Here is a 27,090-nt window from a genome sequence, read left to right on the forward strand (position 1 = left end):
TATTATTACTGGGCCACCCACCTGCGTTGCATCCCCTTTTGGGCTGCATCAAGGGCTTTCACCAGATGGGTCAAAATTGAAAAATTTTGGCTAGCCCTGACCACCCCAATGCCTTCCTGTGGTCCCGCTCGCCTCCTGCTCCGGCCATCCCCCTTCTGGGTCCCATAGAGTTTACCAGATCTATTTGGACTACATGTAGTAGGTTATTTCCGCTTGCGTCCCCTGGCTCCTCTTTGATTTCCTTCCTTTTCAATCCTCTCCTCCCAGAGGGGCTGGGTGCTCGTATGGTGCACCCTTGGGGTAGTCATGGTTTGTTCCATGTGGCAGATCTGGTCGATCCTTTCTCCTTGGTGCTCAGGCCCTTTGACTACTTTATTAATACCTTGCGGATGCCTAGATCGAAGTGGTTTCACTGTCATCAGATTGCACACTTTTTGTTTACTATGTTTGGGGCTCTGAGGGTTTCCGTCCCCACTAACTTTGAGAGGTTGTGCTGTGCTGGCACCTCTACTAAGGGTGTGATTTCAGACATCTATCGATTATTATCCTCTCTGGATGGACGGACCCCTCTGGCTCACAAATATATGACTTGTTGGTCGTCTGATTTGGGCAGGCAGGTTTCTTAGGCCCAGTGGCAGATCATCTGGTCTCGTGCTATTAAGTCGGCCACCTGCATAACTTACTGTGAAACCCAGTATAAAATTCTTCTGCATTGGTACCACACCCCAGCCCTCCTTCAAACGTTAAACCCCAATATTCCCTCTAATTGTTGGAGATGCCTTTTGGGTCCAGGTACTCTTTTCCATATTTGTTGGGACTGCCCTCTGATCCGTCCTTTTTGGCTGGAGGTGAAGTCCATGATAGAAGCAATATTCCCTCACGCTGTCCCCCTGGACCCTCTGGTTTATCTTCTTAACTTACCTCCCAGGCCCCTGTGTAAACACCTTGCTGTTTTTATATATTTGTACTGCGGCTAAGTCCCTTATAGCTTGTCACTGGAAAAGTACCCAACCCCCCTCGGCCCCCTTTCTGCTTGCTCGTATCAAAGATGTTGCCTGAAAGTGCCTGGAGTTTCTCACTGCCACTCTGAATAATTGTTAGGTTGGGTCCCGCAGGTTTTCCGTCCAGGGCACAGCGCCACCTGCGGGACAATCCAACCCTTGCCCTTGTCTTGCAGTGAGCTGTATGCACTCTAAGTTAAGCTTTCTGCCTACTGAGTGTGCTCAGACTTTTTGGAGGCGCTCAGAGGCTAAGTACCATTCTGCCCATACTGAGCATGTCCGGCGAAGTTATGCTACCGCCTCTGTGGGCGGGGACTTGCCTTTATATAGTGTGAGCCGACGCCCACCCGCTGCTCACACTTTGACTAATATACTTTGAGACAAGAGGTCAGGGCTAGGTTCCAGTGAAAGGCAGGAGCAGTTTAGGGATCTAGTTAGGATTCCTTTGCTCTGCCAGTGGGAATCTGAATAGCTTGCTTGAACTGTCCAGTATACAGTAGCTCCAAAGCTGTTGTGGAGCCATTTGTGTTGCTGACCAGGGGTGATGTTTAACCCTTGGCAGCCTTTCCTAACAATGATAGTGAACAAGTCGTAACCCTAGCTGGCTAATGAAGGTCTGAAACCTACAATCTACAAGGGTTCCCAACCTTTTGCAAGGTACTCCTTTCCCTTTTTCTCTCTAAAATTGTACTCAAACATTATAATTTTAAGCAATATGAGTGTATTATTGACAAATGTCTTTAATCAAGATACAAATTAGCGTTCCCAAAGAATAAGACATTTGGTGTTGCCAAAGCATAGGGTGGTGGGGGGGGGGGGGGGTACGGGGTCCATGAGTTGGGGGGTTTGAGTGTCCTTAGGGTCTCGTCTTTCTGGTTTGGTCTCGTCGTTCTTGTTTGGGGCGTGTGGGTATGGGGTAGACAGTTGATGGGGGGGGCTTAGTGGTGTGTGGGTGGGGGGTTTAATAGTCCATGGAGGATGGGTGGTTTGACAGTCCATGTGTCTCATCTTCCTCTTGTTTGGTGAGAGCTGGACACGTATTGGGCAGTGATCTCCACAGTGGCCTCCTCTTCTCCTAGTAGGCTGTAGTTTGTTAGTTAGTTTGGATGAGTTTCCTCTTCTCGTCTGCAGATGTGAAGTCTGGGATATGGGCAGAGAGTCTTTGGAAGTAGATGGCCCTCACAGCTGAGTATTTGGTGCAGTATAGCAGGAAGTCTCGTCTTCTATGGCCCCTTGGTCACATTGCTGGCACAGTCTCTTCTCCCGTGACTTGTACGTCTGCCTGTGCCGCCCTGTTTTGATTTCTAGGTTGTGGGCACTCAGTCTGTACCGGCTCAGGGCTTGTCTGTGTTTGGGGTGGCGTATTTTCTCCAAGTAGGTGACCATGGTGTAGTCCCTTTGTAGGGAATGGTACATGGTGAGTTTCTTGGAGTTATTTATTTAGTTTCTCCATGCTTCGATGTACTGCTCTCTGTTTGCCTCTGTGGTTGCCTTTATTTGGGCCTTGGTCATCGACTGTTAGTGTTTTTGGTTTGGTGGTTGGCTGTTGTTTGGTTGAGGGGTGTCTGGTTTGCTCAGGGCTCTGTGGCTTAGCCATGCTTGGTGGTGGTAGGAGTCGGGGTTGCTCCCCTGAATGTGCACCTGGTAAGTGAGTGCTCTCTTCTTTATGGTGAGCCATAGGGGGAGTCTACCTAGCTCTGCCCTGCAAGCTATGTTGAAGGTGCTACGATGGACATGGAGCAGGTATTTGCAGAACTCCAAGTGGAAGGTCTCTGTTGGACTGGAGTCCCATTTTGGCTGGTCTGGGTAGGTGGCTGTGCCCCAAACCTCGCTGCCATAGAGAAGGATCGGGGCGATGACTGTGCCAAATATCTTCAGCCAGACCCTCGCCGGTGGTTTGAGGTGATACAGTTGTCTTGTGATGGCGTAGAATGTTCTGCAGGCTTTTACTTTCAGGGTTTTTATTGCTGTTTTGAAGCTTCCTGATTGGCTGAGCTCCAACCCCAGGTAGGTGTAGCTGTTGGTTTACTCCAGTGTGGAGCCGTTCAGTGTGAATTCTGGGGTGGGAGCTTTGTTGTGGCCCTTCTTCTGGAGTACCATGGCTTTTGCTCTTCTTGTGGTTGATGGGTAGGGCCCATGTTGTGCTGAATTTTTCCAGCACTGACAGATTTTCTTGGAGGTCTTTCTCGGTGGGGGACAGGAGTAGGAGGTCGTCGACATATAGCAGGAACTTCACCTTACTGTCATTCAGGGTGAGGCCTGGGGTTGGTGATGCCTCCAGGACTGTGGCCTGTTCATTGATGTAGATGTTGAAGAGCGTTGGGCTCAGGCTACAGCCTTGTCTGACCCCTCGGGCCTGTTGGAAGTATGCTGTCCTTTTCCCGTTCACCTTCAAACTGCATTGGTTTCTGGTGTTGGAGCTCTTGATGACGTCATGCGTTCTTCCTCCTATTCCACTCTCTAGGAGTTTTAGTAGCAGGCCTGGGTGCCACACTGAGTCGAATGCCTTCTTGAGGTCCACGAAGCAGGCGAATATTTTGCCTTTTTTGGTATTGTGGACGTGGGTCTTGATGAGACTGTGCAGGGTGTAGATATGGTCCGTGGTGCGGTGGTTTGGCATGAACCCTGCTTGGCTCTTGCTGAGGACCCTGTGTTGTGTGAGGAAGGTGAGGATTCTGTGGTTGATTATGCTGTTGAGTAGTTTCCCCAGCGTGCTGCTGACGCAGATCCCTCTGTAGTTGTTGGGGTCGTATTTGTCTCCATTCTTGTAGATGGGGGTTATGAGGCCTGTGTTCCAGTCTTGGGGGAGGTGCCCTGCATTGAGGATGAGGGTGAATAGTTTTGCCAGTGCCGTGTGTATTGCTGGAGGGCTGTATTTGATCATCTCTGGAAGGATGCTGTCAGGGCCGCTGGCCTTTCTGCTTTTCATCAGGGCGATTCTTACTTGTATGTCTTTTATGGTGATTGGTGAGTCCAGAGGGTTCTGGAAGTCCTTGATGACTTTCTCCATATCCCTCAGTTTGGTGATTATCTGTTGCTGTTCTGGGGTTAGGTCTTCTTCAGGGATATTTTTGTAGAGACCTCTGAAATAGTTGAGCCAGATGTTGCCGTTTTGGATGTGGAGGGAGATTTTCTTGGGCTTTGTGCCCATATGGTGCCAGGTCTCCCAGAATGAGCTGTCTTTGAGGGAGTCCTCTAGTTGTTCTATTTTGTGGGAGAGGTACCTGTGTTTCTTCTCTCTGAGGGTGCCTTTGTATCGCTTGCTCAGATTGTCATAGGTTTCCCTTGCCTCCTTGTTGTTGGGGTCTCTGTGTTTTTGGTTGGAGGCTGCTCTTAGGGAATGGCGTAATGCTCTGCAGTCGCTGTCGAACCATTTGTGGGACTGTTTATTGGTTTGTCTTATGGGTTTGGTTCGTTTCAGGCCTGCTAGTTCTTCTGTGGTCTGAAGGATGTATTTGAGATCCTTCACAGCTCTGGTGACTCCCTGTTGGTCTGGCTGATAGGTGTTTGTATGGAAGTTTGTGAGCAGTGTCTTGATTTCGGGTCGGTTGGTTGCGTTGGTATATTTCATGGCCTGGTGGTTGGCCCATTTGAAATGTCTTGGTAGGTTGTAGAGGCCGGTCTGTTGGGGCTCCTGTGGGGGTGTTTTGTTTGTGTCTCTCATGTAGAGTAGGATCTGGTTATGATCTGATAGGTGAGAGTCAGGAGCGATTGTGAAGTCTTCAATTTCTGACAGGTCTGCGTCTGTAATGGTGTAGTCCACCACACTGTTGCCCAATTGGGAGTTTAGTGTGAAACGTCCTATGGAGTCGCCTCTGATACGTCCATTCATTATGTATAGACCTAGGCTCCGGCACATGTTCAGCAGTTATCTCCCGCTCTTGTTGACAATTCTGTCCTGGCTGTTTCTTCTTGTCTGTGTGGGTTCTGGGTGGTAGATCTAACTTCCGTGGGTATGTGGGTTGTCATCGGGGAGGAGGTAGTCTATCTCTGTGCCTGTTCTTGCGTTGAGGTCTCTGCATATCAGTACTCTGCCTTTGGGTTGGAATTGGGCGGCTTTCCTTTGTAGGACCTCGTAGATGTCGGGGTCGTGGTAGGGGGACCCTGGTGGGGGGATATATACTGCGCAAAGATAGATGTCTTGTTGGCTGCTGAGGATGGAGCTGCTTATTTTTATCCATATGTGATTGGTTCCACGTTCGGTAGCTTTTACGTGTTCTTTGAGCTCCTCCTTGAACCATATTAGTATGCTTCCTGAGTGGCGGCCTTGTTTGGTGGTCTTATTTTTCTGGGCGGGCACAGAGAATTCCTTGTAGCCCTTTGGCGTTAGGGACTCGTCTTCTGCCCGGGTCCATGTCTCTGGGAGGATTTGGATGTCTATATTTTTTATTCTGTCTATGAAGTCTGGATCTTTTGGTTTAGATCCAAAGGCTGAGGCTTTTAGCCCTTGTATGTTCCAACTACTGATAGTTAGTGGTGTCATTTTTGGTTGGTAAACCTTGTACTGCTGTCCTGCAGAGGGCACGCTGGATTCTTGGTTGGTAGCAGCGTGGCCAGGTAGCAGTGTGGCCAGGTAGGTGACAGATTGGTTTATGTGCACTACTGTTGTGGCCATTGTAGTGGCCTCATGCTCTATTCTCTTTATTGTCTCTATGTCAGTGTTCTGAGCTGTTCTGGTTGGTTTTGGCTTTTTCTTGCTAGGTGACCTCTTTGGGGGGGTTTTGTCTTGTATATTGGCGGTTGTTGGTTGTTGTTTCCATAAGTCTTTGTCTTGTTTGGTGTCTAGGCCCAGGGTCCCTATTGAGCACTAAGTCTTTGAATTCCTTCGCTAATAGGCTAACTCCATGTTTGTTGAGGTGTTTGTTATTATATAGGTGACACTTTTCTATGGAGGAGTGTTGTTCCAGGGTGATGCCTGATGTTGATCTGATGGAATCGTGATAGGCATGTCTGAAAAGATGTGTCTTTAGTTTACACATGAAGCTGTAGAACTTGGGAGTTACTCTGATTGTCTGGGGTAGAGCATTCCAGAGAAGTGGCGCAACTTGGGAGAAGTCCTGGACCAGTTGGCCCGCTATCTGTTGGTGTTGGTTAGGGAGACCTTCTGTGCCTGTGTGTATGACGATGTGCTTGGGGGTGGTAAAGAAAGGTTTGTTGATGATGGCTGTTGTTTTCTCAATTGTTGGGCAGTGGATTTTCTTGACTCTTTGCCATGGGAATAGCTTTCTAATTAGCTTGTGAATGTATTTGCCATTGGAGTCTATGATCAGGACTATATCTGGGTTTGAGATTTTCATTGTTTGGGTTTGCCCTTGCTCTATTTCTGGGGTGTTGGACAGTTCTGATCTTTCTTGTGTTGTGTCAGACTCTTCTGGTTTATTGGTATCTTGACCACAGTCTGTTGTGTTGTTTCCCTCCCCCTCTTTCTTAGATCTTATCTCTTGTTTGGGGTGTTGTGTCTGTAGTTTCAGAACTGTTAACTCTTTCTTCAAATCTGCAATTTCCTGGAGGCAGAGTGTCATATTTCCCCACAGTTTCGTGTTCTCCTTGTGGCAGGCTGTTATCTTTTCTTTCAGATTTGCATTTGCCTGGTGAAGTTTGTGAATGGTTTCTTCTATTGTGTCTCCGTTTATGCTGGGGAGTTCTGTGACTGTATGGCTATGTGTGTTGTTGCCATTGGAATTTCTCTCATAGTCCTGTTTAAGCATAGTGAAGTCAATCTCCAGCCGTGATACAATCTCTGCAATGGACTCCAGTGAGAGGTGTGAGGGGGTGGGATTGTTGGTTTGTGTCTGTGTGCAGGTAAATGTCTTTCCTGTATTGGGGGCGGTTGTAGGAGATTCTCCAGGGTTGGAGGATGGTTCTGTGTCTGTCTCTGTTTTGTTTGTCTGAGCTAGTTTTTTGATCTTAGAGAAAATGTCTAAATTCCTGGAGCTTGGTTTCCTTTCCTTGGATCATTACTGTCCCGGTATCATAGCGGTACGGTGAGCGACACTTCACCCAACTCTTCTGTATTTTTTATTTTGATTGTTTTGCTGTTATCGGTATCTTCAGTCGTGTACTGTATGTAGCAGTCACATATAGCTCTGTGTCAGGTTTGTGTCTGTTCTGAAAATATAGAAAAAACTTGGCATTCACCCTATGCGCTAAAAAATCCTAACTTTATTGTAGATGTCCAGGTAAAAATACATACACGGGAGGAGGCACGCTCAGTGAGGAAGAGCAACAGCTGTTTCGTGCTGCTCAGCACTTTATCAAGCTCTGTATGATTCCTCAAGGCGTGCTACCTTCTACTTATAGCAAGTTACACAGCAGTAGATTTAAAAACACTGATTATTAACTCTTTCATTGCTATAATAACAATTAACATAGAAGATACACCTCTGTAAAAGCAATTCTTTAGTGACCATTTATATAGAAAGTTAAATATTAAGTATTGCTTTTTATTCATGTATAGAAAATTAAGTATTACTTTTTATTGGTATATCACTTAATAAATTCAAAACTACTATAATTTATTCAAAGAAAGAGTGCAAAATCTTTGAAGAAGGCCGAGCATTCGATTGGTCTGAAAATAGTGCTACAAACAGAAAAAGAAGTTTTGATACTAAAAAGAAGTCCAGAAAAAAACGCAATAATACTGCAGGTTATACAAAGAATCTCAGTAAAGATTACTGGACCACGGATACCAAATCTAGCAATTCAGACGATTCAAGCACTTTTGTTTGAGGGGGCTAGAAAGAAATTCAGAAATTAGGAAACTCCCTTTATTCAAAAACATGTCCGGCGAGGAAGAGGAGGAATTAAGAACTGGCACAAAAAGAAAGCAAGTCTCATACTCAGAATTACTCAGAATTACACAGATGACACAAAAAATAATGTTATAAACTTGACTGATATTCAATTAAATGACAGTTGCATTTCACTCCTTTCAAAGGGGCTTAATTTTGGTATTGTAGAAGACTTTAATCCTGTTGAATTCGAAATTGATTTATTTAAATGTGTTAGAAGTCTTAATTTAAAGAAATACTACCCACAAAAAAATGCTGCATCAAATAGTTCTGGTAATGATCAAACATACCTGATAGGTGAGCAACAATATGAGATAGGTCCATGAGGATTTTTTTGTTCTAACACCTTCTAAGTGCAAGAAAAACAGGCTATACTTGACTTGACTGAGTTGAGCGATCCTCAGGAAACTGTGGACTTTAATACTTGTTCAACTGCCTGTAATACTTATTTCAAAGGAGGAGTTCCCTCCAGATTTAATTTAATTCCCCTGTTCCAGCAGGAAGTAGTATTTACATTTTTCATAAACAAGTCCTACAGGATACAAAAGCCTTAATATACAGAAAAGATAATCCTAATTTAACACCTCAAGAAATGAAAACTTTAAAATGGTTAAAAAATAATAAGCACCTTACAATTAAAAGGGCAGATAAAGGAGGGAGTACAGTGGTCATGTCACGAACATACTATCTAGCAGAAGCTAACCGTCAATTAAGTGATTCAATTACATACTGTATGTTAAACTAGAAAAGTCACCAATTATTTCTATTAATAATAATAAGATTAGAACATTTCTTCGTAAATATGTAGAAAAAAAACATTATATCAAAACTATTGGCCGAAAAATTACTTATTGAACATCCTAAAAAACCTGATTGGTACTTCTTACCAAAAACACATAAGTCTTTAAAAAATCCACCTGTCGCCCTATAATTGCCAGCATTAATTCTGCAACAGAACCGCTTTCACAGTACCTCGATTGGCTTCTTAGACCCTTACTTCCCAGTATTCCCTCTTATATTAAGGATACAAAAGATTTCCTCTTAGCCATCAAAGATGTTAAATGGGATAAGAACTATAAATTGGCTTCAATAGATGTTGAATCGCTGTATTCAAGAATACCACACGATAAAGGAATACTAGTGGTCAAAACCGTTTTAGAACATGCCAAAAAAGATAAAAACTTAATCGAGTTTATTTTAGAGGGCTTGAACTTAGTCCTCACAAACAATGCTTTCACATTCAATAATAAGTGGTACAGTCAAAAGACCGGAACAGCCATGGGAACGCAGTATCATGTACTTTTGCAAACATCTTTTTAGCGATGTATGAGGATAAATATATATTTAATCTAAATAATTATTTTTCTAAGACTATTCAGTCATATTATCGTTATATAGATGACGTGTTTATAATTTGGTCAGGTACCCTTACTGAGTTTGAAAGCTTTGCTGAATATCTAAATAGAAATGACTTCAACATGACATTCACTTCTAAAATCAGTGAAGATAAATTGGAATTTTTGGATGTACTTCTTTACCGAACCTAATGAAATACACACTGAAGTTTTAAGAAAACCTACTGCTAAAAATACACTTACATTTTGACAGTTACCATCCGTCCCATGTGAAATCTGCTTTACCGTATAATCAATTTTTGCGTTTAAAATGCATTAATAGTAAAGAAAGTACATATGAAAAACAAGCCAATGATTTGAAAAAAAAAAAAACGTTTTGAAGAAAGAAAATATCCTAAAAGAATTGTTGATGAAGCTTTTGACAGAACAAAAAGTCTAGATAGAAAAAACGTATTAGCTGTAGGGAAAAAAAGAACAGATAACACTCGATTCTGTTTTTCTTTTCGACATAGCTCCATGGCTAACGCTATGAAAACGGCCATTAGAAAAAATTGGCATCTTATAGAAAATGTCCCTGTATTAACCACTATAGGCAAAAACCACCCTATAATAAGTTTCAAGAAATGTAAAACTATTGGCGACTGTTTAGTATCAAGTACTTATTCTTCTGCAACTGATAATTGGCTGAACAAAAATCTTACTAAAGGCAACTATAGATACCAATCTTGTTCATTCTGTAGCTATAATTCTGAGATGAAATATTGTAAATTAGGAGGACAAGAGATCTTAGTTAAACAGTTTATTAATTGCCGCAGTAAGTATGTAGTCTATGCGATTTTTTGCCCCTGCGGCTTTTTTATATAAGAAAAACTATAAGAAATCTATTCATAAGGATTAGAGAACACTTTAAATCCGTTGAGACCAAAAAAGGATCCCAAAGGTTCATCAATCATATCAATGATGTACACGGAGGCGACATTAGTAGCCTAACATTTGCAAGCTTAAAATTAGAACCATCAGTTAAAGGAGGCGATTTAAATCAATACCTCTTACAACAAGAAGCTAAACTTATCATATCAACAGGTGCCCCTTGGGGCTTAACGATAAGCTCGATATGAGCATCTTCTTGTAAAAGTAATTTTTCATATAATCTATATAATTTAATGTCCTAGTATATATACCATCTTTCCTTAGTGGATTATGTATTTTATTTCTTCCTTTTTGTATGTCACATTAGTACATCTCTTTCTTTTTCTTTTTTTTTTCTTTTTTTTTTTTAATGTAGATTGTGAGCCCCACATAGAGCTCACGATGTACATTTTTCCCTATCAGTATGTCTTTGGAATATGGGATGGAAATCCATGCAAACACGGGGAGAACATACAAACTCCTTGCAGATGGTTTTATGCCCTTGGCGGGATTTGAACACCAGGACTTCAGCGCTGCAAGGCTGCAGTGCTAACCACTGAGCCACCGTGTGGCCCCGTCTCTTTCTTTTCTTATGCTTCCATAACGATAAGGAAAAACTTCTTCCCCATTTGATATAATGGACCTAGTAGGCGCTCTTTTGATTGGCCAACTTTGGGTCACATGTATGATATACGGTTTCCATTCAGGTCCGCTCTACAATATAGTAAGAATAGGAGGAGTCACGAGTAGGCTCCTCTATGATTGGCTGGTATATTTCGTTTACATGTTTCAGAGGTTGGCAGTAAGCTGATTGGCTGGCATGAGACCATTCATGAGATATTTTCTGTCTAATGAACGTAATGTTTTGCGGTTTTCATTCTGGTCCGCTACTTCATATACTCCTACTGTAGGAGGAGTCTAATGCCAGCTTCATGCCGATTGGTTTAATGGTTCTTTGAACAAAAAATTAATACTCAAGGATTTTACACTCTTTTTTTGAATAAATTATAGTAGTTTTGAATTTATTAAGTGATATACCAATAAAAAGTAATACTTAATCACTTCGGCTCTGGTAAAACCCTGGAGCAAACTGGGTCTTTTCCGTATTGCTGACCTTGTTGACCCGTTGTCCTTGGAGATCAGACCTTTCGACTATTTTGTAACTGACCTGCACCTACCCGCCTCCGAGTGGCTACACTATCGACAGATAGTTCATTTTGCCCATACCCAATTTGGCTCCTTGAAGGTCTCACGACCGACATCCTTTGAGAGACTGTGTCGTGCGGGTACTTCCACAGCTGGTCTCATCTCCAGTATCGTTTGCATCCGCACGTCTTCTGAGGAGTGGAGTTTGGTCTCTCATAAATATATGAAGAGGTGGTCTAGGGCATTGAATAGGCAGATCTCTCCCTCCCAATGGCAAATTATCTGGTCTCGTGCAGTCAAGTCCTCCACCTGTATTACGTTCCGTGAGACCCAATACAAATTGTTGATGCATTGGTATCATACCCCCTCCTTGCTTCATTCTCTCAATCCCAATATCTCTCCTCAATGCTGGCGATGTGGGGCGGGGGTGGGCACCTTGTATCACATTTTCTGCAATGCCCGGGAATTCGCCTCTTTTGGTCAGAGGTTGAGTCCCTTACGGACAATTTGTTTATCCGTGGGGTCCCGCTTGATCCCCTCATATACCTTCTGAACCTCCCACCTGTACATCTTAGCAAACAGTCTTCCAAGTTGTTCCTCCTTCTATGCACCGTGAATAAGATGCTTATCGCCCTCCGTTGGAAGGCCCCCCTTCCTGCTTGGACCTTATTGCTCGAGTAAAGGATGTGCGTAGCCTGGAGAATCTGACAGCCTCACTTAATCATACCGTTGAGGCTTTCAAGGCTGTATGGTCACTCTGGGACACTTATTGTGCTTTGAATGGTCCCCTTCCTCTTACTTCCACATTCATAGTTTTGTTGTTTGTACTTTATCCCCATCGCTGAACTGATTTAGTGCTATTTGCTACTTTCTACCATACGTTCCTGTTTTCTATATATATATTTGCCCCTTGTTTTTGTAATGTTTTGTAACATTTAAAACTCTTTCAATAAAAATTACAGTTTAAAAAAAAAAAAAAAGTAGGACATAAAATATGCAACACTGAATGTAAAAAAATAAATAAATAAAAGTAATACTTAATTTTCTATATATGAATAAAAAGCAATACTTAATATTTAACTTTCTATATAAATGGTCACTAAAGAATTGTTTTTACGGAGGTTTATCTTCTATGTTAATTGTTATTATAGCAATGAAAGAGTTAATAATCAGTGTGTTTAAATCTACTGCTGTGTGACTTGCTATAAGTAGAAGTAGCATGCCTTGAGGAATCATACAGAGCTTGATAAAGTGCTGAACAGCATGAAACAGCTGTCGCTCTTCCTCACTGAGCGTGCCTCCTCCCGTGTATGTGTTTTTACCTGGACATCTACAATAAAGTATGGACTTTTTAAAGGGGCTCTATCAGCAAAATCATGCTGATAGAGCCCCACATATGCGTGAATAGCCTTTAAAAAGGCTATTCAGGCACCGTAAATGTTATATTAAACTACGCCCCCCGTTTTAAAATAAAACCCTAAAACAGAATGTGATAAACTTACCGAAAATGCACGCTGGGTGGGCATTCAGGGACCAACGTCTTCTTCATCCACGCCTCCTCTTCCTCCGATGTCCTCGGGTCCCGTCCTCCTCCGGCGCTCGCGAACTGACATTTGCTTAAAAAAATGGCCTGGGCGCATGCGCAGTAGCCGTAGTAGAAGCAGCATGCTACTGCGCATGCGCCCAGGCCATTTTTTTTTTAGCAAAGTCAGTTCGCGAGCGCCGGAGGAGGACGGGACCCGAGGACATCGGAGGAAGAGGAGGTGTGGATGAAGAAGACATCAGACCCTGAATGCCCGCCCCCCCCGTGCACGATGCGTAAGTAGATCACATTCTGTTTTAGGGTTTTATTTTAAAACGGGGGGGGGGGGGGTAGTTTAATATAACATTTACGGTGCCTGAATAGCCTTTTTAAAGGCTATTCACGCATATGTGGGGCTCTATCAGCATGATTTTGCTGATAGAGCCCCTTTAAAAAGTCCATACTTTATTGTAGATGTCCAGGTAAAAACACATACACGGGAGGAGGCACGCTCAGTGAGGAAGAGCGACAGCTGTTTCATGCTGTTCAGCACTTTATCAAGCTCTGTATGATTCCTCAAGGCATGCTACTTCTACTTATAGCAAGTCACACAGCAGTAGATTTAAACACACTGATTATTAACTCTTTCATTGCTATAATAACAATTAACATAGAAGATAAACCTCCGTAAAAACAATTCTTTAGTGACCATTTATATAGAAAGTTAAATATTAAGTATTGCTTTTTATTCATATATAGAAAATTAAGTATTACTTTTATTTATTTATTTTTTTACATTCAGTGTTGCATATTTTATGTCCTACTTTTTTTTTTTTTTTAAACTGTAATTTTTATTGAAAGAGTTTTAAATGTTACAAAACATTACAAAAACAAGGGGCAAATATATATATAGAAAACAGGAACGTATGGTAGAAAGTAGCAAATAGCACTAGATCAGTTCAGCGATGGGGATAAAGTACAAACAACAAAACTATGAATGTGGAAGTAAGAGGAAGGGGACCATTCAAAGCACAATAAGTGTCCCAGAGTGACCATACAGCCTTGAAAGCCTCAACGGTATGATTAAGTGAGGCTGTCAGATTCTCCAGGCTACGCACATCCTTTACTCGAGCAATAAGGTCCAAGCAGGAAGGGGGGCCTTCCAACGGAGGGCGATAAGCATCTTATTCACGGTGCATAGAAGGATTGTCCATGATTTTGCTGATAGAGCCCCTTTAACGCATAGGGTGAGTGCCAAGTTTTTTCTATTTTTTCAATACTATTTGAACTTTTTTTCACTTAGAGCACCACCCCTATACAACGTTTTTCATCGCCCCTATCCAGGCTATTGCTCATCCAAGTAGTGCCAGCTTGCTTCATATATTCTGCTTTGTGTCTGTTCTGTATACATGATTAGATTGGTCATTTTCTTAATTAGCCCTTTTGAAGTGTAATCAGCAAACAGGGTCTCAGGGTGGTCTTTGAGATGCAGATGCTTCCTCTTTCTTCTGTCACCTTGGCTTAGGTTACAGGCAAAAGTTATCTCTATTATTTCCTGCCCCCCCCCGCTGTGCACAGAGACTGTTGTGTAGCTGGTTCCAGCATCTATCTCCTCAATCCCTCCATCTTGCTCAGTATTTTGGTGGTCCATTTTTGTGGATTTCTAGGATCTGTATGTATTCCTTGATACTAGTTCTATGTGTATTCCTTATTCCTTAATCTGTTGTCTGGTGAGCTGGTTGTTTTGTGTGTAGCCAGATGGCCTTACCTTGCTCAGATGTTCTGTTTGTTGTGGTGGTGGCTCTAGAGTTTAGTTCAGCTTCTCCATGATGTGTTTCCCTTCTTGTCTGTATTTCTTCATTGGGATATTTTAGTCTATCTATGGTTTGTTCTCCAGTTGGTTCATTACAAAGTTTAGAGGTGTGAGCTCAGCAGCTCATGTTCATTCTGCTGCTGCTGCTCCTGTTTGTTCTATCTGCTTGTTCAGGCTCTTCTTCACACTCAGCTGTGGTGTAAATCTTTAACTTTATGCCTTTTAAAGATAATTTCATGCTCAACTTGCTTAAAGAGGACCTTTCATCACTTGGGGCACATGCGGTTTTATATACCGCTAGAAAGCCAACAGTGCGCTGAATTCAGCACACTATCGGCTTTCCCATTCTGTGCTCCCGGTGAAGAGCTATTGGTGCCGATACCGTAGCTCTACACCGTCAGAAGGGCATTCCTCACAGTCAGTCTATGGACGAGTACTATCAGGAGAGGTAGGGGGCATTCCTCCCCGCTCTCACAGTACAGCGCTATGGGCGCTGCTGTGAGGAAGGGCTTTCCTGACTGACTGTCAGGAACGCCCTTCTGATGGTGAAGAGCTACGGTACCGGCACTGATAGCTCTTCACCGGGGGCACAGATCGTGAAAGCACATTGCTGGCTTTCTAGCGGTATATAAAACTGCCTGTGCCCCGAGTGATGAAAGGTCCTCTTTAACTGTTCTCATTTTGATCAGGGCTGTCCAAACTTTTGCATGCCACTATATACTGGCTTCCATATTCTTGTGCATTTGCAGAACAGATGCCACAGTTTAATTAAAAAGCAGGCACAATTGAGACATTCTTCACTCGGATACAATTCTTGGAGGGGGACTTGTGCTCTTAAAAGTAAGAGAATCCTTCTAGTAGCTACATTCATTGGCAGATACAAAGTAAAAGCAACTGAGTGGCATCTGCTATTACTTGAATTCATACTCTTCTATTCTACCGGGTTGAAGATATGGTATACATGTAGGGAGGATACTGTTAAGACATTCCCTGATAATACTACATAAACTCGAAGCCTTTGCACTGGCCCTTGTGTTGCCAGCCTTATAATATTACTCGGAGAGCCATATTTATTACTATGTCCATTCCCAAGTTACAGTCAAGCAAAGCATGGCTGCAGATCCTGTGCTGATGTCTGAAGTAAGAGATCATCCCAAGTAATGTATGTCAGTGTAAGTGTAGAAGCCGATTCTATAGTTGTGCCTCAACCCCTTAAGGACTAAGCCAATTTTTGTTTTTTGCACTTCCGGCTTCCTCCCCCCCCCCCCTCCCCATTCCAAGAGCGATGATTTTTTAATTTTTAGTTCAGAGTCACATGAAGGCTTATTGTTTGCAGGATAAATTGTACTTTGTATTGGCACCATTCAATATCCTGTGAAATGTACTGGGAAGCAGGAAACAAATTCAGAATGAGGTGGAATTAGGGAAAAAAAACATTTGCATTAATTACTTATGGGTTTAATTTTTACAGCAATCACTATGTTACTATGGGATTGAAGACCCTGTTTTCAACAGCTTACAATCTATGAGGTAGAGGGGTGACACAAGGGGTAGCAGGGTTGGCATCGGAGGTGGCATTGCTTATACAGTGGTCCAGACATTTTTGTGATAGAGTTTACATTCATTACACATAAAAAAGGTGTATAAGCCGTCACCAGTCTTTTTATGTACACATGGTGCCTGGACATATAAAGTTACAGTCTGATACAGCAACATATCTTGTGGGGTAATATGGGAGCATGAACAGAGGAGGGTTCATTTTAGGGATTCTAACTGCAGAAGGGTTTACATCAGGAATCGTGATAGGCATGTCTGAAAAGATGTGTCTTTAGTTTACGTGTGAAGCTGTAGAACTTGGGAGTTACTCTGATTGTCTGGGGTAGAGCATTCCAGAGAAGTGGCACAACTTGGGAGACATCTTGGATACAGGAGTGGGAAGTTCTGATAATAGATAATGTTAGTCTTAGACCATTGAGTGAATGGAGAGCATGGGTTGGGCGATAAACAGAGATGAGACAGGAAATGTAGGGAGGTGCAGCATCATGGAGAGCCTTGTTGAGCATCATGGAGAACCTTGATGAGGGTGATAAGTTTATATTATATTCTGTATTGAATAGGAAGCCAATGTAGTGATTGGCACAGACCGGAGGCATCACTGTAGCATCTAGACCAGGGGTAGGGAGCTTTCGGCTCTGCAGCTACTGCAAAACGACAACTCCTGTCATGCATACTTGCTCTGCTGTTTTTGGAACTCCCATGGAAGTGAAGGGAGCATGTTGGGAGTTGTCATTTCACAGCAGCTGGAGAGCCGAAGGTTCCCTACCTCTGATCTAGACTGATAGATGAGCCTGGCCGCTGCATTCAGAATAAATTGTAGAGGGGATCATTTAGTAAGGGGAAGACCGTTTAGAAGGGAGTTACTGTTAGAATCCTGTTGTATTTTGCTAATCTACCACCAGTGGTCGCTGTTTCTCTCACTCTGAACTATTGTGTTGCACTTTCACTCCTCATCACTGGAAGCTGCTGTGTTTATCGTAGGAATTGCCTTTAACAAAGATGAACAATCTATGCCAAAGTGAAGCCATCTTGTTTTCTGTTTAGGCTTATTTATACTCACGAGGCAGTTCAGCCTTTGCTCGAGTATTGTGACTTGTTCCAGTCTCCTGCTTCTCAGAATTTCCTTTCCCAGACTGTTCTACTCTTCACTAAATATTCACCTTGCGATCCACAATTCAAGCTGCACCCTGGACTACAACTTTGCTATTCCTGACTGTGCCTACTTTATTCCATCTGGTCCAGATTCCAGCTGTGTCTACGAGAATCATATCAGTTACAGTGCTCAAAGTGAGAGTGAATCAGGGTGACAATAAGGGTCTTTAATGTATCTGTGGTAAGGAAAGTGCAGATTCTGAAGATGTTTTTGAGGTGGAAATTACATGAGCGTCTGAGTGATTGGGTATGATGGGTGAAGGAAAGGTCTAAGTCAAACATAACCCCGAGGCAGCGGACATACTGCCTAGGAGTTATAGTAAGGCCGGAAACTGCAATGGATATATTAGGGATAGGTCTATTAGATGGTGGAAACAGCAGTAGTTACGTCTTTGAGAGATTCAGTTTCAGATAGAGCGAAGACATGATATTTGAGGTAGCAGAGATACAGTCACTGGTGTTCTGTATTAGTGCAGGGGTGATGTCACAGGAAGATGTATATAAATGCCTGTCATCAGCATAAAGAAAGTACCGGAAGCCAAATCTGGTGAAAGTTTGTCCAATAGAGCAAGGTGCCTAGGAAAGATCCCTGAGGAACCCCAATGGGAAGAGGAGAAGAGACAGAGCCTGCAAATGATACACTGAAAGTGTGGTCTGAGAGATAAGAGGAGAAACAAGAGATCGTGTTGTCCGCGAGGCCGACATAGCGGAGTATAGTGAGGGGGATTTGATAGTCAACAGCCTCAAATGCTGCTGAGAGATCTAGAAGAATAAGAAGAGAATAGTCACCATTAGATTTAGCCATCAGGAGATCATTGGAGACTTTTGTAAAGACTTTTTCAGCAGTGTATGGAAGCCAGATTGTAAGGGGTAAAGAAGAGAGTGCAAAGATAACAGATTAAACGAGAAAAGGCCAAGTGTTCCAAGATTTGAAGATGAAGGAGAGGTTAGAGACAGGTAGATAGTTAGCATGACAGATCAAGGGAGGATTTCTTCAATAGCGGGGTTATGACAGCATGTTTGAAAGAAGATGGAAAAATTCCAAAAGAGAGAGAGGTTAAATATTTTACTCAGGTAAGTCGTGACTGTAGGCAACAGAGACGTGGAGAAGGTGTGAGGGGAAAGGGTCACTTCTGCAGATCGTAAGGCAAGAAGAAAGGCGCTTGGAGACTTCCTCTTCTGTAACTGATGAGAATGTACAGAATGAAGTGCAGTAGATAATGGGATCAATACCGCCTTGGGATTGGGAGTTATTTCCTTATGGCTCATAGGAATTTTGTCATGGAAATAGGTGGCCAGGTCCTCTGCACTGAGGTCTGTGAATGGCACCTGCACCTTGGGAGTGAGTAATGAGTGGGAAGTTCCAAAGAGCCTTCTAGGGTTAGAAGAGATGAGAGCGGTGAAATAGACTTGTTTAGTGAGGTGAAGGGTACAGCTATAGGTTTTGAGAATAAACTTGAAGTGGATTAAATCTGCAGGTGTATTCAATTTTTTTCCACAGACATTTAGCACACCTAGAGCACCGCTGAAGAAAACGGGTCTGTGGCGTGTGCTAAGTTTGCTGCCTCCTGTGTCGAAATTTTCGAGGGAAGGGGGAGCCACTTCCTCCAGTGCACTTTGATTATAGTGACTAATGGCCAGATTGGAACAGGAGCTTGAAGAGATGGGGGACAGAAAGGAGTGTAGTAGGCTGGAGTATCTGAGAGGTGCTGGATGTTAATAGCAGGTAAATTCCTATGTGTATGATGGGTAGGTTTGTCCTGTGAAGGAGAGAAAGTACTGATGGTGAGAGACCATTTTGGGGAAGATCTGATTCTCAGGAGCAGGACCGCCAGTCCAACAGCAGCTGCCAGTCCTCTCCTTCCTGCTCTCCTGAGTCCCCTACTTCCGGGTCTCGGAAGGCAGTCCGGAACCTCCGCAGCGTTGTTTCCAGTTTTCGGCCTCACGGCTGTGCAGAGCCTATTTAAGGAGGGCTCTGGCTCTGGACCACCGCTGGCTATTAGATTGTACCTAAGTGTCCTGGTAGTAACCGTTCTCCTGTCCTGTTTGCCTATGCTCTGACCCTCTTGCCTTGACCTCTGCCTCCTGATTTTTGTACTGTGCCTGCACCTGTTTATGACTCCAGCTTGCCTTTAGACCTCTGCTGTTATGGTCTGGGGATCTCTGACCATGGATTGGCTTCTGACTGATAATCTCTCTGTCAAGTATATAAGAGAAAACACAAAAGAAAAAACAAAATCTAAAATATGAGCCATTTGAAACTTGTGTGTGATACACCTAATCCCTGCCTTGCACACTAGAAGTAGCCTTGGGCCCGTTTAACTAGTCTGAGTGGGCACGAACACAGCCGGAGAAATAACTACCCTACAAGTGAAATAGAAACCCTGACTTGTTTCACATTTATCAAGGAGAGGAAAAGATACAGAAAAAGCCTCCCACAGATGTCCAATTGGACTAACGGTGAATATGAGGAACACAAAGTCTAGAGGAGAAAATAAACGTGAAACACAGAAAACTGACACTATGCTAAGGAATAGGAAAAACAGAAGTTAGTATCACACACCAAAAACAGAAAATAAGACTAGGATTCACTGCACCCGGAACAACTATGTTTGAATAAGTGAGCTCAATACTTAGCAAATATCTGTATGGTATAAATAGGCAGCAAGGGAAGCTGAATGGGCCAGGACTCAGACGCAGATGAATAGCAGCTTCAGGCAGACAGACCATATCAGGAATGTAGGAACTGAAGTTTAAGAGCGGCATCTGACAGCATGCATAGCGGATTTAAATAGGAAAGAGCAGGACTCAGAACCGCCCACAGCCTGTAAGCCGTCAGCACTGCTGAGGACTTAACCCCTTCAGAAGCAAAGACACACTAAAGCACTGACCCACAAAGCAACTCATCATGTGATCCATGCATGAGTGCTACCGCAGAAACAGCATGCCCAGTGTGAACATTCCCCTGCAGCACATCAGATGATTCATGTGCCAAATGCCGTTCAGACACTCCACGCCTGAACCTAACAGGCTGAGAAAGCAAAGACCGGGTCATAACATCTGCTTTCTGAATATCAAATTTATACTGCTCCACCATTCCTGCTACCGACTCAGACTGCCTGCCGTTCCCTTTGGATTTCTCACTGTACTGCGTTGCCCTCTTGTTGACGACCCGAACCGTTCGACTATGCTTTGACTCTCTGCTGTCATCTACTGACCATCCGCCACAGCCTTCTGGATCTTTGGACCTGCACCGCTACCCAAAATATCTGCTGATAACAGTTCCCAGTTCCTGGCTCTACTGTGATTTGTAGTGCGCTGTGTGTTCGGCGTTTCCTGACATGTACCGCTCTGCCCAGCAGTGCTGCTAAGTCCATCCCCACAATCTGGGGCTCTGATGAACACCATTATGGGGCAGAACTTTATACTCTATTCAGTGGTATTTCTGGAATCAGTTATGGAACCCATGCAAGCATTAGTGGATTAGATGCAGTTTGACACAGTTGGTCCAAGATTTGGAAGCAGGAAAAGTCCCAGTCTCAAGCTGCTTCTCAGGAGTTTGTCCTTATGGAACCTAAGATTAATTTGCCTGACAGGTTTTCAGGGGACTAAAAATCTTTTACTAATTATTGGAAAGCCTGTAAACTGTACTTCCGCCAGTAAGTTGCCATGGTGGTTTCTCTCCTGCAGAGAGAAAGCCTGGGCTTTTTCCTTGGATCCCCGTGCTCCTGAGTTGACTTCTGTGGATAACTTTTTCAAAGCTCTAGGTCTGCTATATGATGAACTTGACCAAAAAGCACTCGCGGAGACCAAGCTGTCTTCTGTTCGATCAAAGTACCCGACTAGCTGAGGGCTTCTGCACAGAATTTAGGAGGTGGTCAGTCTAGCCTCAATGGAATTCTGCTGCTCTCTGCTTCCAATTCCGCAATGGTTTGTCTGACTCCATCAAAGACATCCTGGTCAACTTCCCAACTCCAACAGCCCTTGAAGCAAGTATAAATCTTGCCATTAAATTGGATAGGTGTCTTTGAGAACTCAGGAGAGAGCACATTTCTTTATAACCAACCTTTCCTAAACCAGCTCAACCTCTGGAGGCCGCTCCCGAGCCCATGACTGCGGAAGGCCGCAAGAAATTTAGAAGGCAGAAGGGCTTGTACTACTATTACTGCGGCAAGGTAGGTCCTATGCTCAATAGGTGTCCCAAGAGGCCTAGGTCAGATGGTCCACAACGCCCAAGTGTCCCTCAGAAGGATCGTCTGGGGGAACAGTTACTGCCTTTTATGTCCTAAGTTTGTGTTGCTGAAATCTCTGTCTCTGGTTCAGGTGTCCAGGGTAATGTTTTTGTTGACTGTGGTTCCATGGCTAATTTTACTGATTTAAAGGTAACTCAGTCTTTGTGTGGGTCCCTGATTCTGAAAAAAAAAAAAAACCTGTTTTCATCTCTGCCATTGATTCCACTCCTCTTGCTCAACCCTCAGCTAGGTTTGTTTCTCCTTCCCTCAAGAAGACTCCACGAACGGAAACCTGAATTCAAATGTGAACCGGGCCTAAACATCACATTATAAAATACAATTCTAGTATATATAATGGTAGACATGTGTAGAAGCAAATACAGATAGATAGATAGATAGATAGATAGATAGATAGATAGATAGATAGATAGGAGATGATAGATAGATAGATAGATAGATAGATAGATAGATAGATAGATAGATAGATAGATAGGAGATAGACAGATACACAGACATTGATATGCTGTATATACTTACACATATACACATCTACTCAGTGGCGTAACTACCACCATAGCAGCGGTAGCAGCTGCCACAGGGCCCGGGACATTAGGGGCCCGGTGACAGCTGCTACTGCTGCTATCATTATGCTCGGAGGTCTTTTCGGACCCCCGAGTATAATGATCGGGGCCCCCTGTTGGTGGAATACTTTCCACCAACAGGGGGCCCCGAAGCTGCAGCAACGGCTGAGACACAGGAGCTGCAGCTCTGGCTCCTCTCAGCGCTTCAGGACGCTCCCCCTCTCTCCCCCCTCCCTTTCTCTGCTGTCCTCTGCCCACCAAAGAGGAGGAGGCGGGGCTTATCCCTGCCGTCCTGCACAGAAGAGAAGAGGAAGAAGCTGCTCTAGGAAAATGAAACTGAAGATACACAGGTATGTACTGGGGTTACTTATTACTATCAGGCATTTGGGGGGATTACTTGTGTTTTAGTAACTCCATGTGCCTCATAGTAATAGCAGTTAACCCCATCATCTCCCTCACATTAACCCCTGTTTGCCTCACCATAAGGGTTACTGATATGTGAGACATATGGGGGTAATAATAATGAAGATACTTTATTATTACCTCCATGTCTCTCACATATCAGTAACTCTTATGGTGAGGCAAACAGGGGTTAATGTGAGGGAGATGATGGGGTTAACTGTTATTAATATGAGGCACATGGAGTTACTAAATTGTAATGCACAGGACCAGATTTTTTTTTATCCACAATTTGTCCTGGTATAGCGGTCAGCGGTGACAGTATTTAGTCCTGTAGGGGCCACTAAGGGACATAATACTGTGTGCAGGGGGCCACTATTGGGTATAATACTGTATGCAGGGGCCACTAAGGGACATAATACTGTGTGCAGGGGCCACTAAGGGACATAATACTGTGTGCAGGGGCCACTAAGGGACATAATACTGTGTGCAGGGGCCACTATGGGACATAATAGAGCGCGCAGGAATGCGTAGGAGGGACTCGGTCGAGATCTTCGGTGTCGGGGGGGCCCCATGTCAAAAGTTCGCCACGGGGCCCCGCCATTCCTAGTTACGCCACTTCATCTACTCACACACATACATTCATATACAACATATACACACACCTTTCTACACACATACAGGACTCACACAGTATATAACACACATAATGTAAACACATATACACATCTATACATATTTTATCCAAAAATATACTTACATGTGGCTGTGCAGGTCTGTCTAGCAGTGAAGAGAGCAGATACATCGCACAGGATGTCTCCCTTCACACTCCGATACTGAGGAGGGGGAGGGGCGGAACAGGAAGCTGCTGTGTGCGGAAGCTTTTACAAGAAGCCTCTGCAGCCCTGCATCTAGCAATGATTTGTCTTCTGCCGGTAGGGAAGGTATGGGGCCCTTGAAGGTGTGGGGATATTAAGGAGCCTATTAAGGAAAAAAAAAACCTGCAGGGGTAGCGGCTGTCGCTGGGCCCCTAATGTCCCAGGCCCTACCACGGTAGTTATGCCACTGCCTGTTTTTGATTGGAATTTGGGGGATGTGGTTAAATGGGGGTCCGAATGCATGAGTCCATGTTTGCCTCTCTGTGTCTCCACTGTTGCCTCTCCTCTGCCTGACTATATCTCAGATTTTGCGGATGCTTTTGCGGAGTCTGGTGCTGAGTTGTTGCCCCCTCACAGGCAGTATGATTGTACGATTCAGTTGGTCCCTGATTCAAAACTCCCTAAAGGCCATCTCATTAAGCTGTCTGAACCTGAGAGATTGGCCATGAGGGAGTATGTTAAAGAAGCTTTTTGCAAAGGACATATTCGTCCCTTCACCTCTCCAGCAGAGGCAGGGTTCTTTTTTTTGTCAAAAATAAAGATGGTGGCCTTAGACCCTGTATTGACTACCGGGGGTTAAACAAGATCACTGTAAAAATAAACAGTATCTACTGCCTCTTTTCCCTGATTTATTGAATCAGATTGCTGGGTCTAAGTTTCTCTCTAAATTAGACTTGAGAGGACCTATAATCTTATTCGGATTCGGGAGGGAGATGAGTGGAAAGACTGCTTTTAACACATCTGAGGGGCATTGTGAGTACTTAGTCGGGCCTTTGTTATTGACATTTTCCGGAGTTTTGAGGGCCGTTTTGTTATGGTTTATACAGAGGATATTTTGATTTTTTTTTCTCATGACTGGGAGTCTCATTTCAGGTCTGTTCTGCAAGTCCTTAGGAAGAATAAATTATTTGCTAAGTGGGAAAAATGTTTGAGGTCCAACAGTTATCTTTCCTAGGTTATATTCTCTTTTCCTCGGCCATCGCCATGGACCCAGCTAAAGTTCAGGCTGTGACTGATTGGGTTAGACCCACCTCCCTAAAAGCTTTGCAGAGATTCCTCCATTTTTCTTTTAGAAAATTCATTGCCAAATTTTCCACTGTAGCAAAGCTGCTGACGGACTTGACTTGAAAAGGAGTAGATTTGGTAGATTGGAACCAGGAGGTGGTACGTGCATTTGAGTTCCTAAAGCAAGCTTTCACTAAAGCTCTAGTTTTGGTCCAACTGGATCTTAGTAAGCCATTTATAGTGGAAGTAGACACCTCTGAAGTAGGGGTAGGGGCCGTCTTGTCTCAGGGATCGACCTTACTCACCAATCTGCCTTTTTCTCTAGGACTAGGGACTAGGCCCAGAATTACGGTCTCAGTTTCAACACCAGGTGGGACTAATCCGCCTTCTCCAGGGGAACATTTCCTGCCCCCAATTTCACCAGGCTTTCATGGTTGTAAGGTGAAGCATAGATTGAGTGGCACTGTGGCACATGCTGGAGCATCAGTTTGAGCAGCAGTAAACGGTGAACGATTACTGCATGGAGCAAATCACAGACATAATGGCGCAGATGACTGTGAGAGGAAGAAGAACTTGTACCTCATGATCACTTTTGGAAGATAGTTCAGCTTTTTCAGCTGACTATGCACAATGACAGTGTGCCACAAGCATATCTTGAAATTTTGTAAATTGTCACTGTGCTGCATGTGCACCCATATTGGGGTAATTTTTTGTGGCTTCTTATTATGCTCAGTTCTTTATTACTTTTCAAATGGCAGCCACACTGATGGTAAGCCATAAATGTTTGTTGAAATTCTGTAAATTGTCTCTTCAACAACACAATATTGCTGTGGCATATTCCCCCATACAGGGAAAATATTCTAGCATTTTCAGCTGACAAGCCAGGCACGTTGATAGCGTACCACAAATTTTTCTTGAAATTCTGTAAATAGTCTTTCCACCAACATGATGTTGATGTGACATATGTTCCCGTACAGGGATAACCAGCTTATATTTTGGTTCCCAAATGCTTTTCTCACGGCCATCAAATTATTTCCATTTCAGAGTATATTCTAGCCAAGTCAGGTCTTTAACACTTCACTTTTCAAGTGACAGGCGTGCCACAAATTTTTAGGTAAATTTCTACAGTTGCCACTACACCTTGCCACTGCCATTCTGGTGCACTTACAAGTCATCAAAAGGGGTTAATTTTTCTATAAAGCCATTGCTTTTTGCAATAAAACTGCCATCTCTGTCCAAAAACCACAGGCAAGCAACTTCCCCCAAAAAAGGGTAATTTTGGGAGCGTTTTAAACCATAAAAGTGAATGTTAGTGTAGCGTATGATTAAATTAGGAGTTTCCAACCACTGCTTACCAACTGTTTTTTGATAGAAATACAGATCACTTTTACTTTGACATAACGTCCGATGTGTTTGCCTTAGAGAGCTAGAAAATGGATGGATATGTTCCTAGGAGCCCTGAAAGTGCTATACACTATTTAAGCCAATTTAAGCTGTGGTTCATACTCAACTTGTTTAACCAAAACTACCCCAACCCGAAACAAAACAAATTTTGAGATGTTTGCCCATCTCTAGCCACCAAACAGCATAATGCCGCATACTGGCCTCCACACAGTATACCCTCTTAGTGTCTTCTATACAGAATATACACAAGTATTACCAAGAAAAGGTATTAGTCACATACAGAAGCATAGCTAAGGGTTCTGCACGGGAAAGGGGTGGGGCAAACATGTCTAAGTGGGCCCCCAACTTAGGTATGCCTATATTATCACTATACTGTGACTGTATAGTGATAAATAGCGGCTGTACATTGGGCTCTGCAGATGATTTAGGTGAATACATTGCAGCAACATTTAGCGACTTACAGGTGAAATCTCTGACTAATTGTTCATATTTCCATTCCATTTCTCTTCCATTTGGACCGCCACGACCACTTCTTTCAATCTCTGTAAAAGTTTGCAGTACAGACATCTTTGGCTCCTCACTTTTCTAGGCACCTGACTCAAATGGTCCTCACCTGCACACCCATTTGAATGCTACCTCCAATTATAAAATATAATATAAATATAATTATAATATACCGTATTTTTCGGACTATAAGACGCACCCAGGTTTTAGAGGAGAAAAATAGGGAAAAAAAATTTTCAGGCAAAAAATGGTAAAATATTTAATATATGGGAGTTGTAGTTTTGGAACAGCTGCAAGGCCACATTGACAGGTGACCCTGCAGCTGTACGGGGATGTATAGGGCGTTTTTTTTGTGGGGCCAGGTGTAGACCGGGCATTTTCAGACACAGGGATACCTAATGTATATGTTTCACAGTAATGTTATACTTTTATATGTATTCTAGGGAAAGGAGGTGAACTTTTATTTATTTTATTTTTTATTATATTTTAAGTGTTTTTTTTTTTTTTTTACTATTTTAATATCCCCCGCCTAGGGGGCTTGAACCTGCAATCATTTGATTGCAAGTCCCATAGACGGCAATACAAGTGTATTGCCGTCTATGGGAGATTCTATACATTACTATCGCGGAGGGTCATAGACCAGCCGCGATAGTAATATATATCTATGACAGGCCTGGGAGCCTTCATTAGGCTCCCAGCTGTCATCGGAACAGGTCGGCTCCTGCGGCCTCGCCGTGCAGGAGCCGGCCTGCATCACTAAAGGTATGAGGCCGGGGGGGGGGGGCTAACTAACTGTCGGGACCTGCGGAGGAGGAGCAGTGGGTTTGCAGCATGGCCGTGC

This window comes from Leptodactylus fuscus, chromosome 1, assembly GCF_031893055.1.
Source record: "Leptodactylus fuscus isolate aLepFus1 chromosome 1, aLepFus1.hap2, whole genome shotgun sequence".
Lineage (NCBI taxonomy): Eukaryota > Metazoa > Chordata > Amphibia > Anura > Leptodactylidae > Leptodactylus > Leptodactylus fuscus.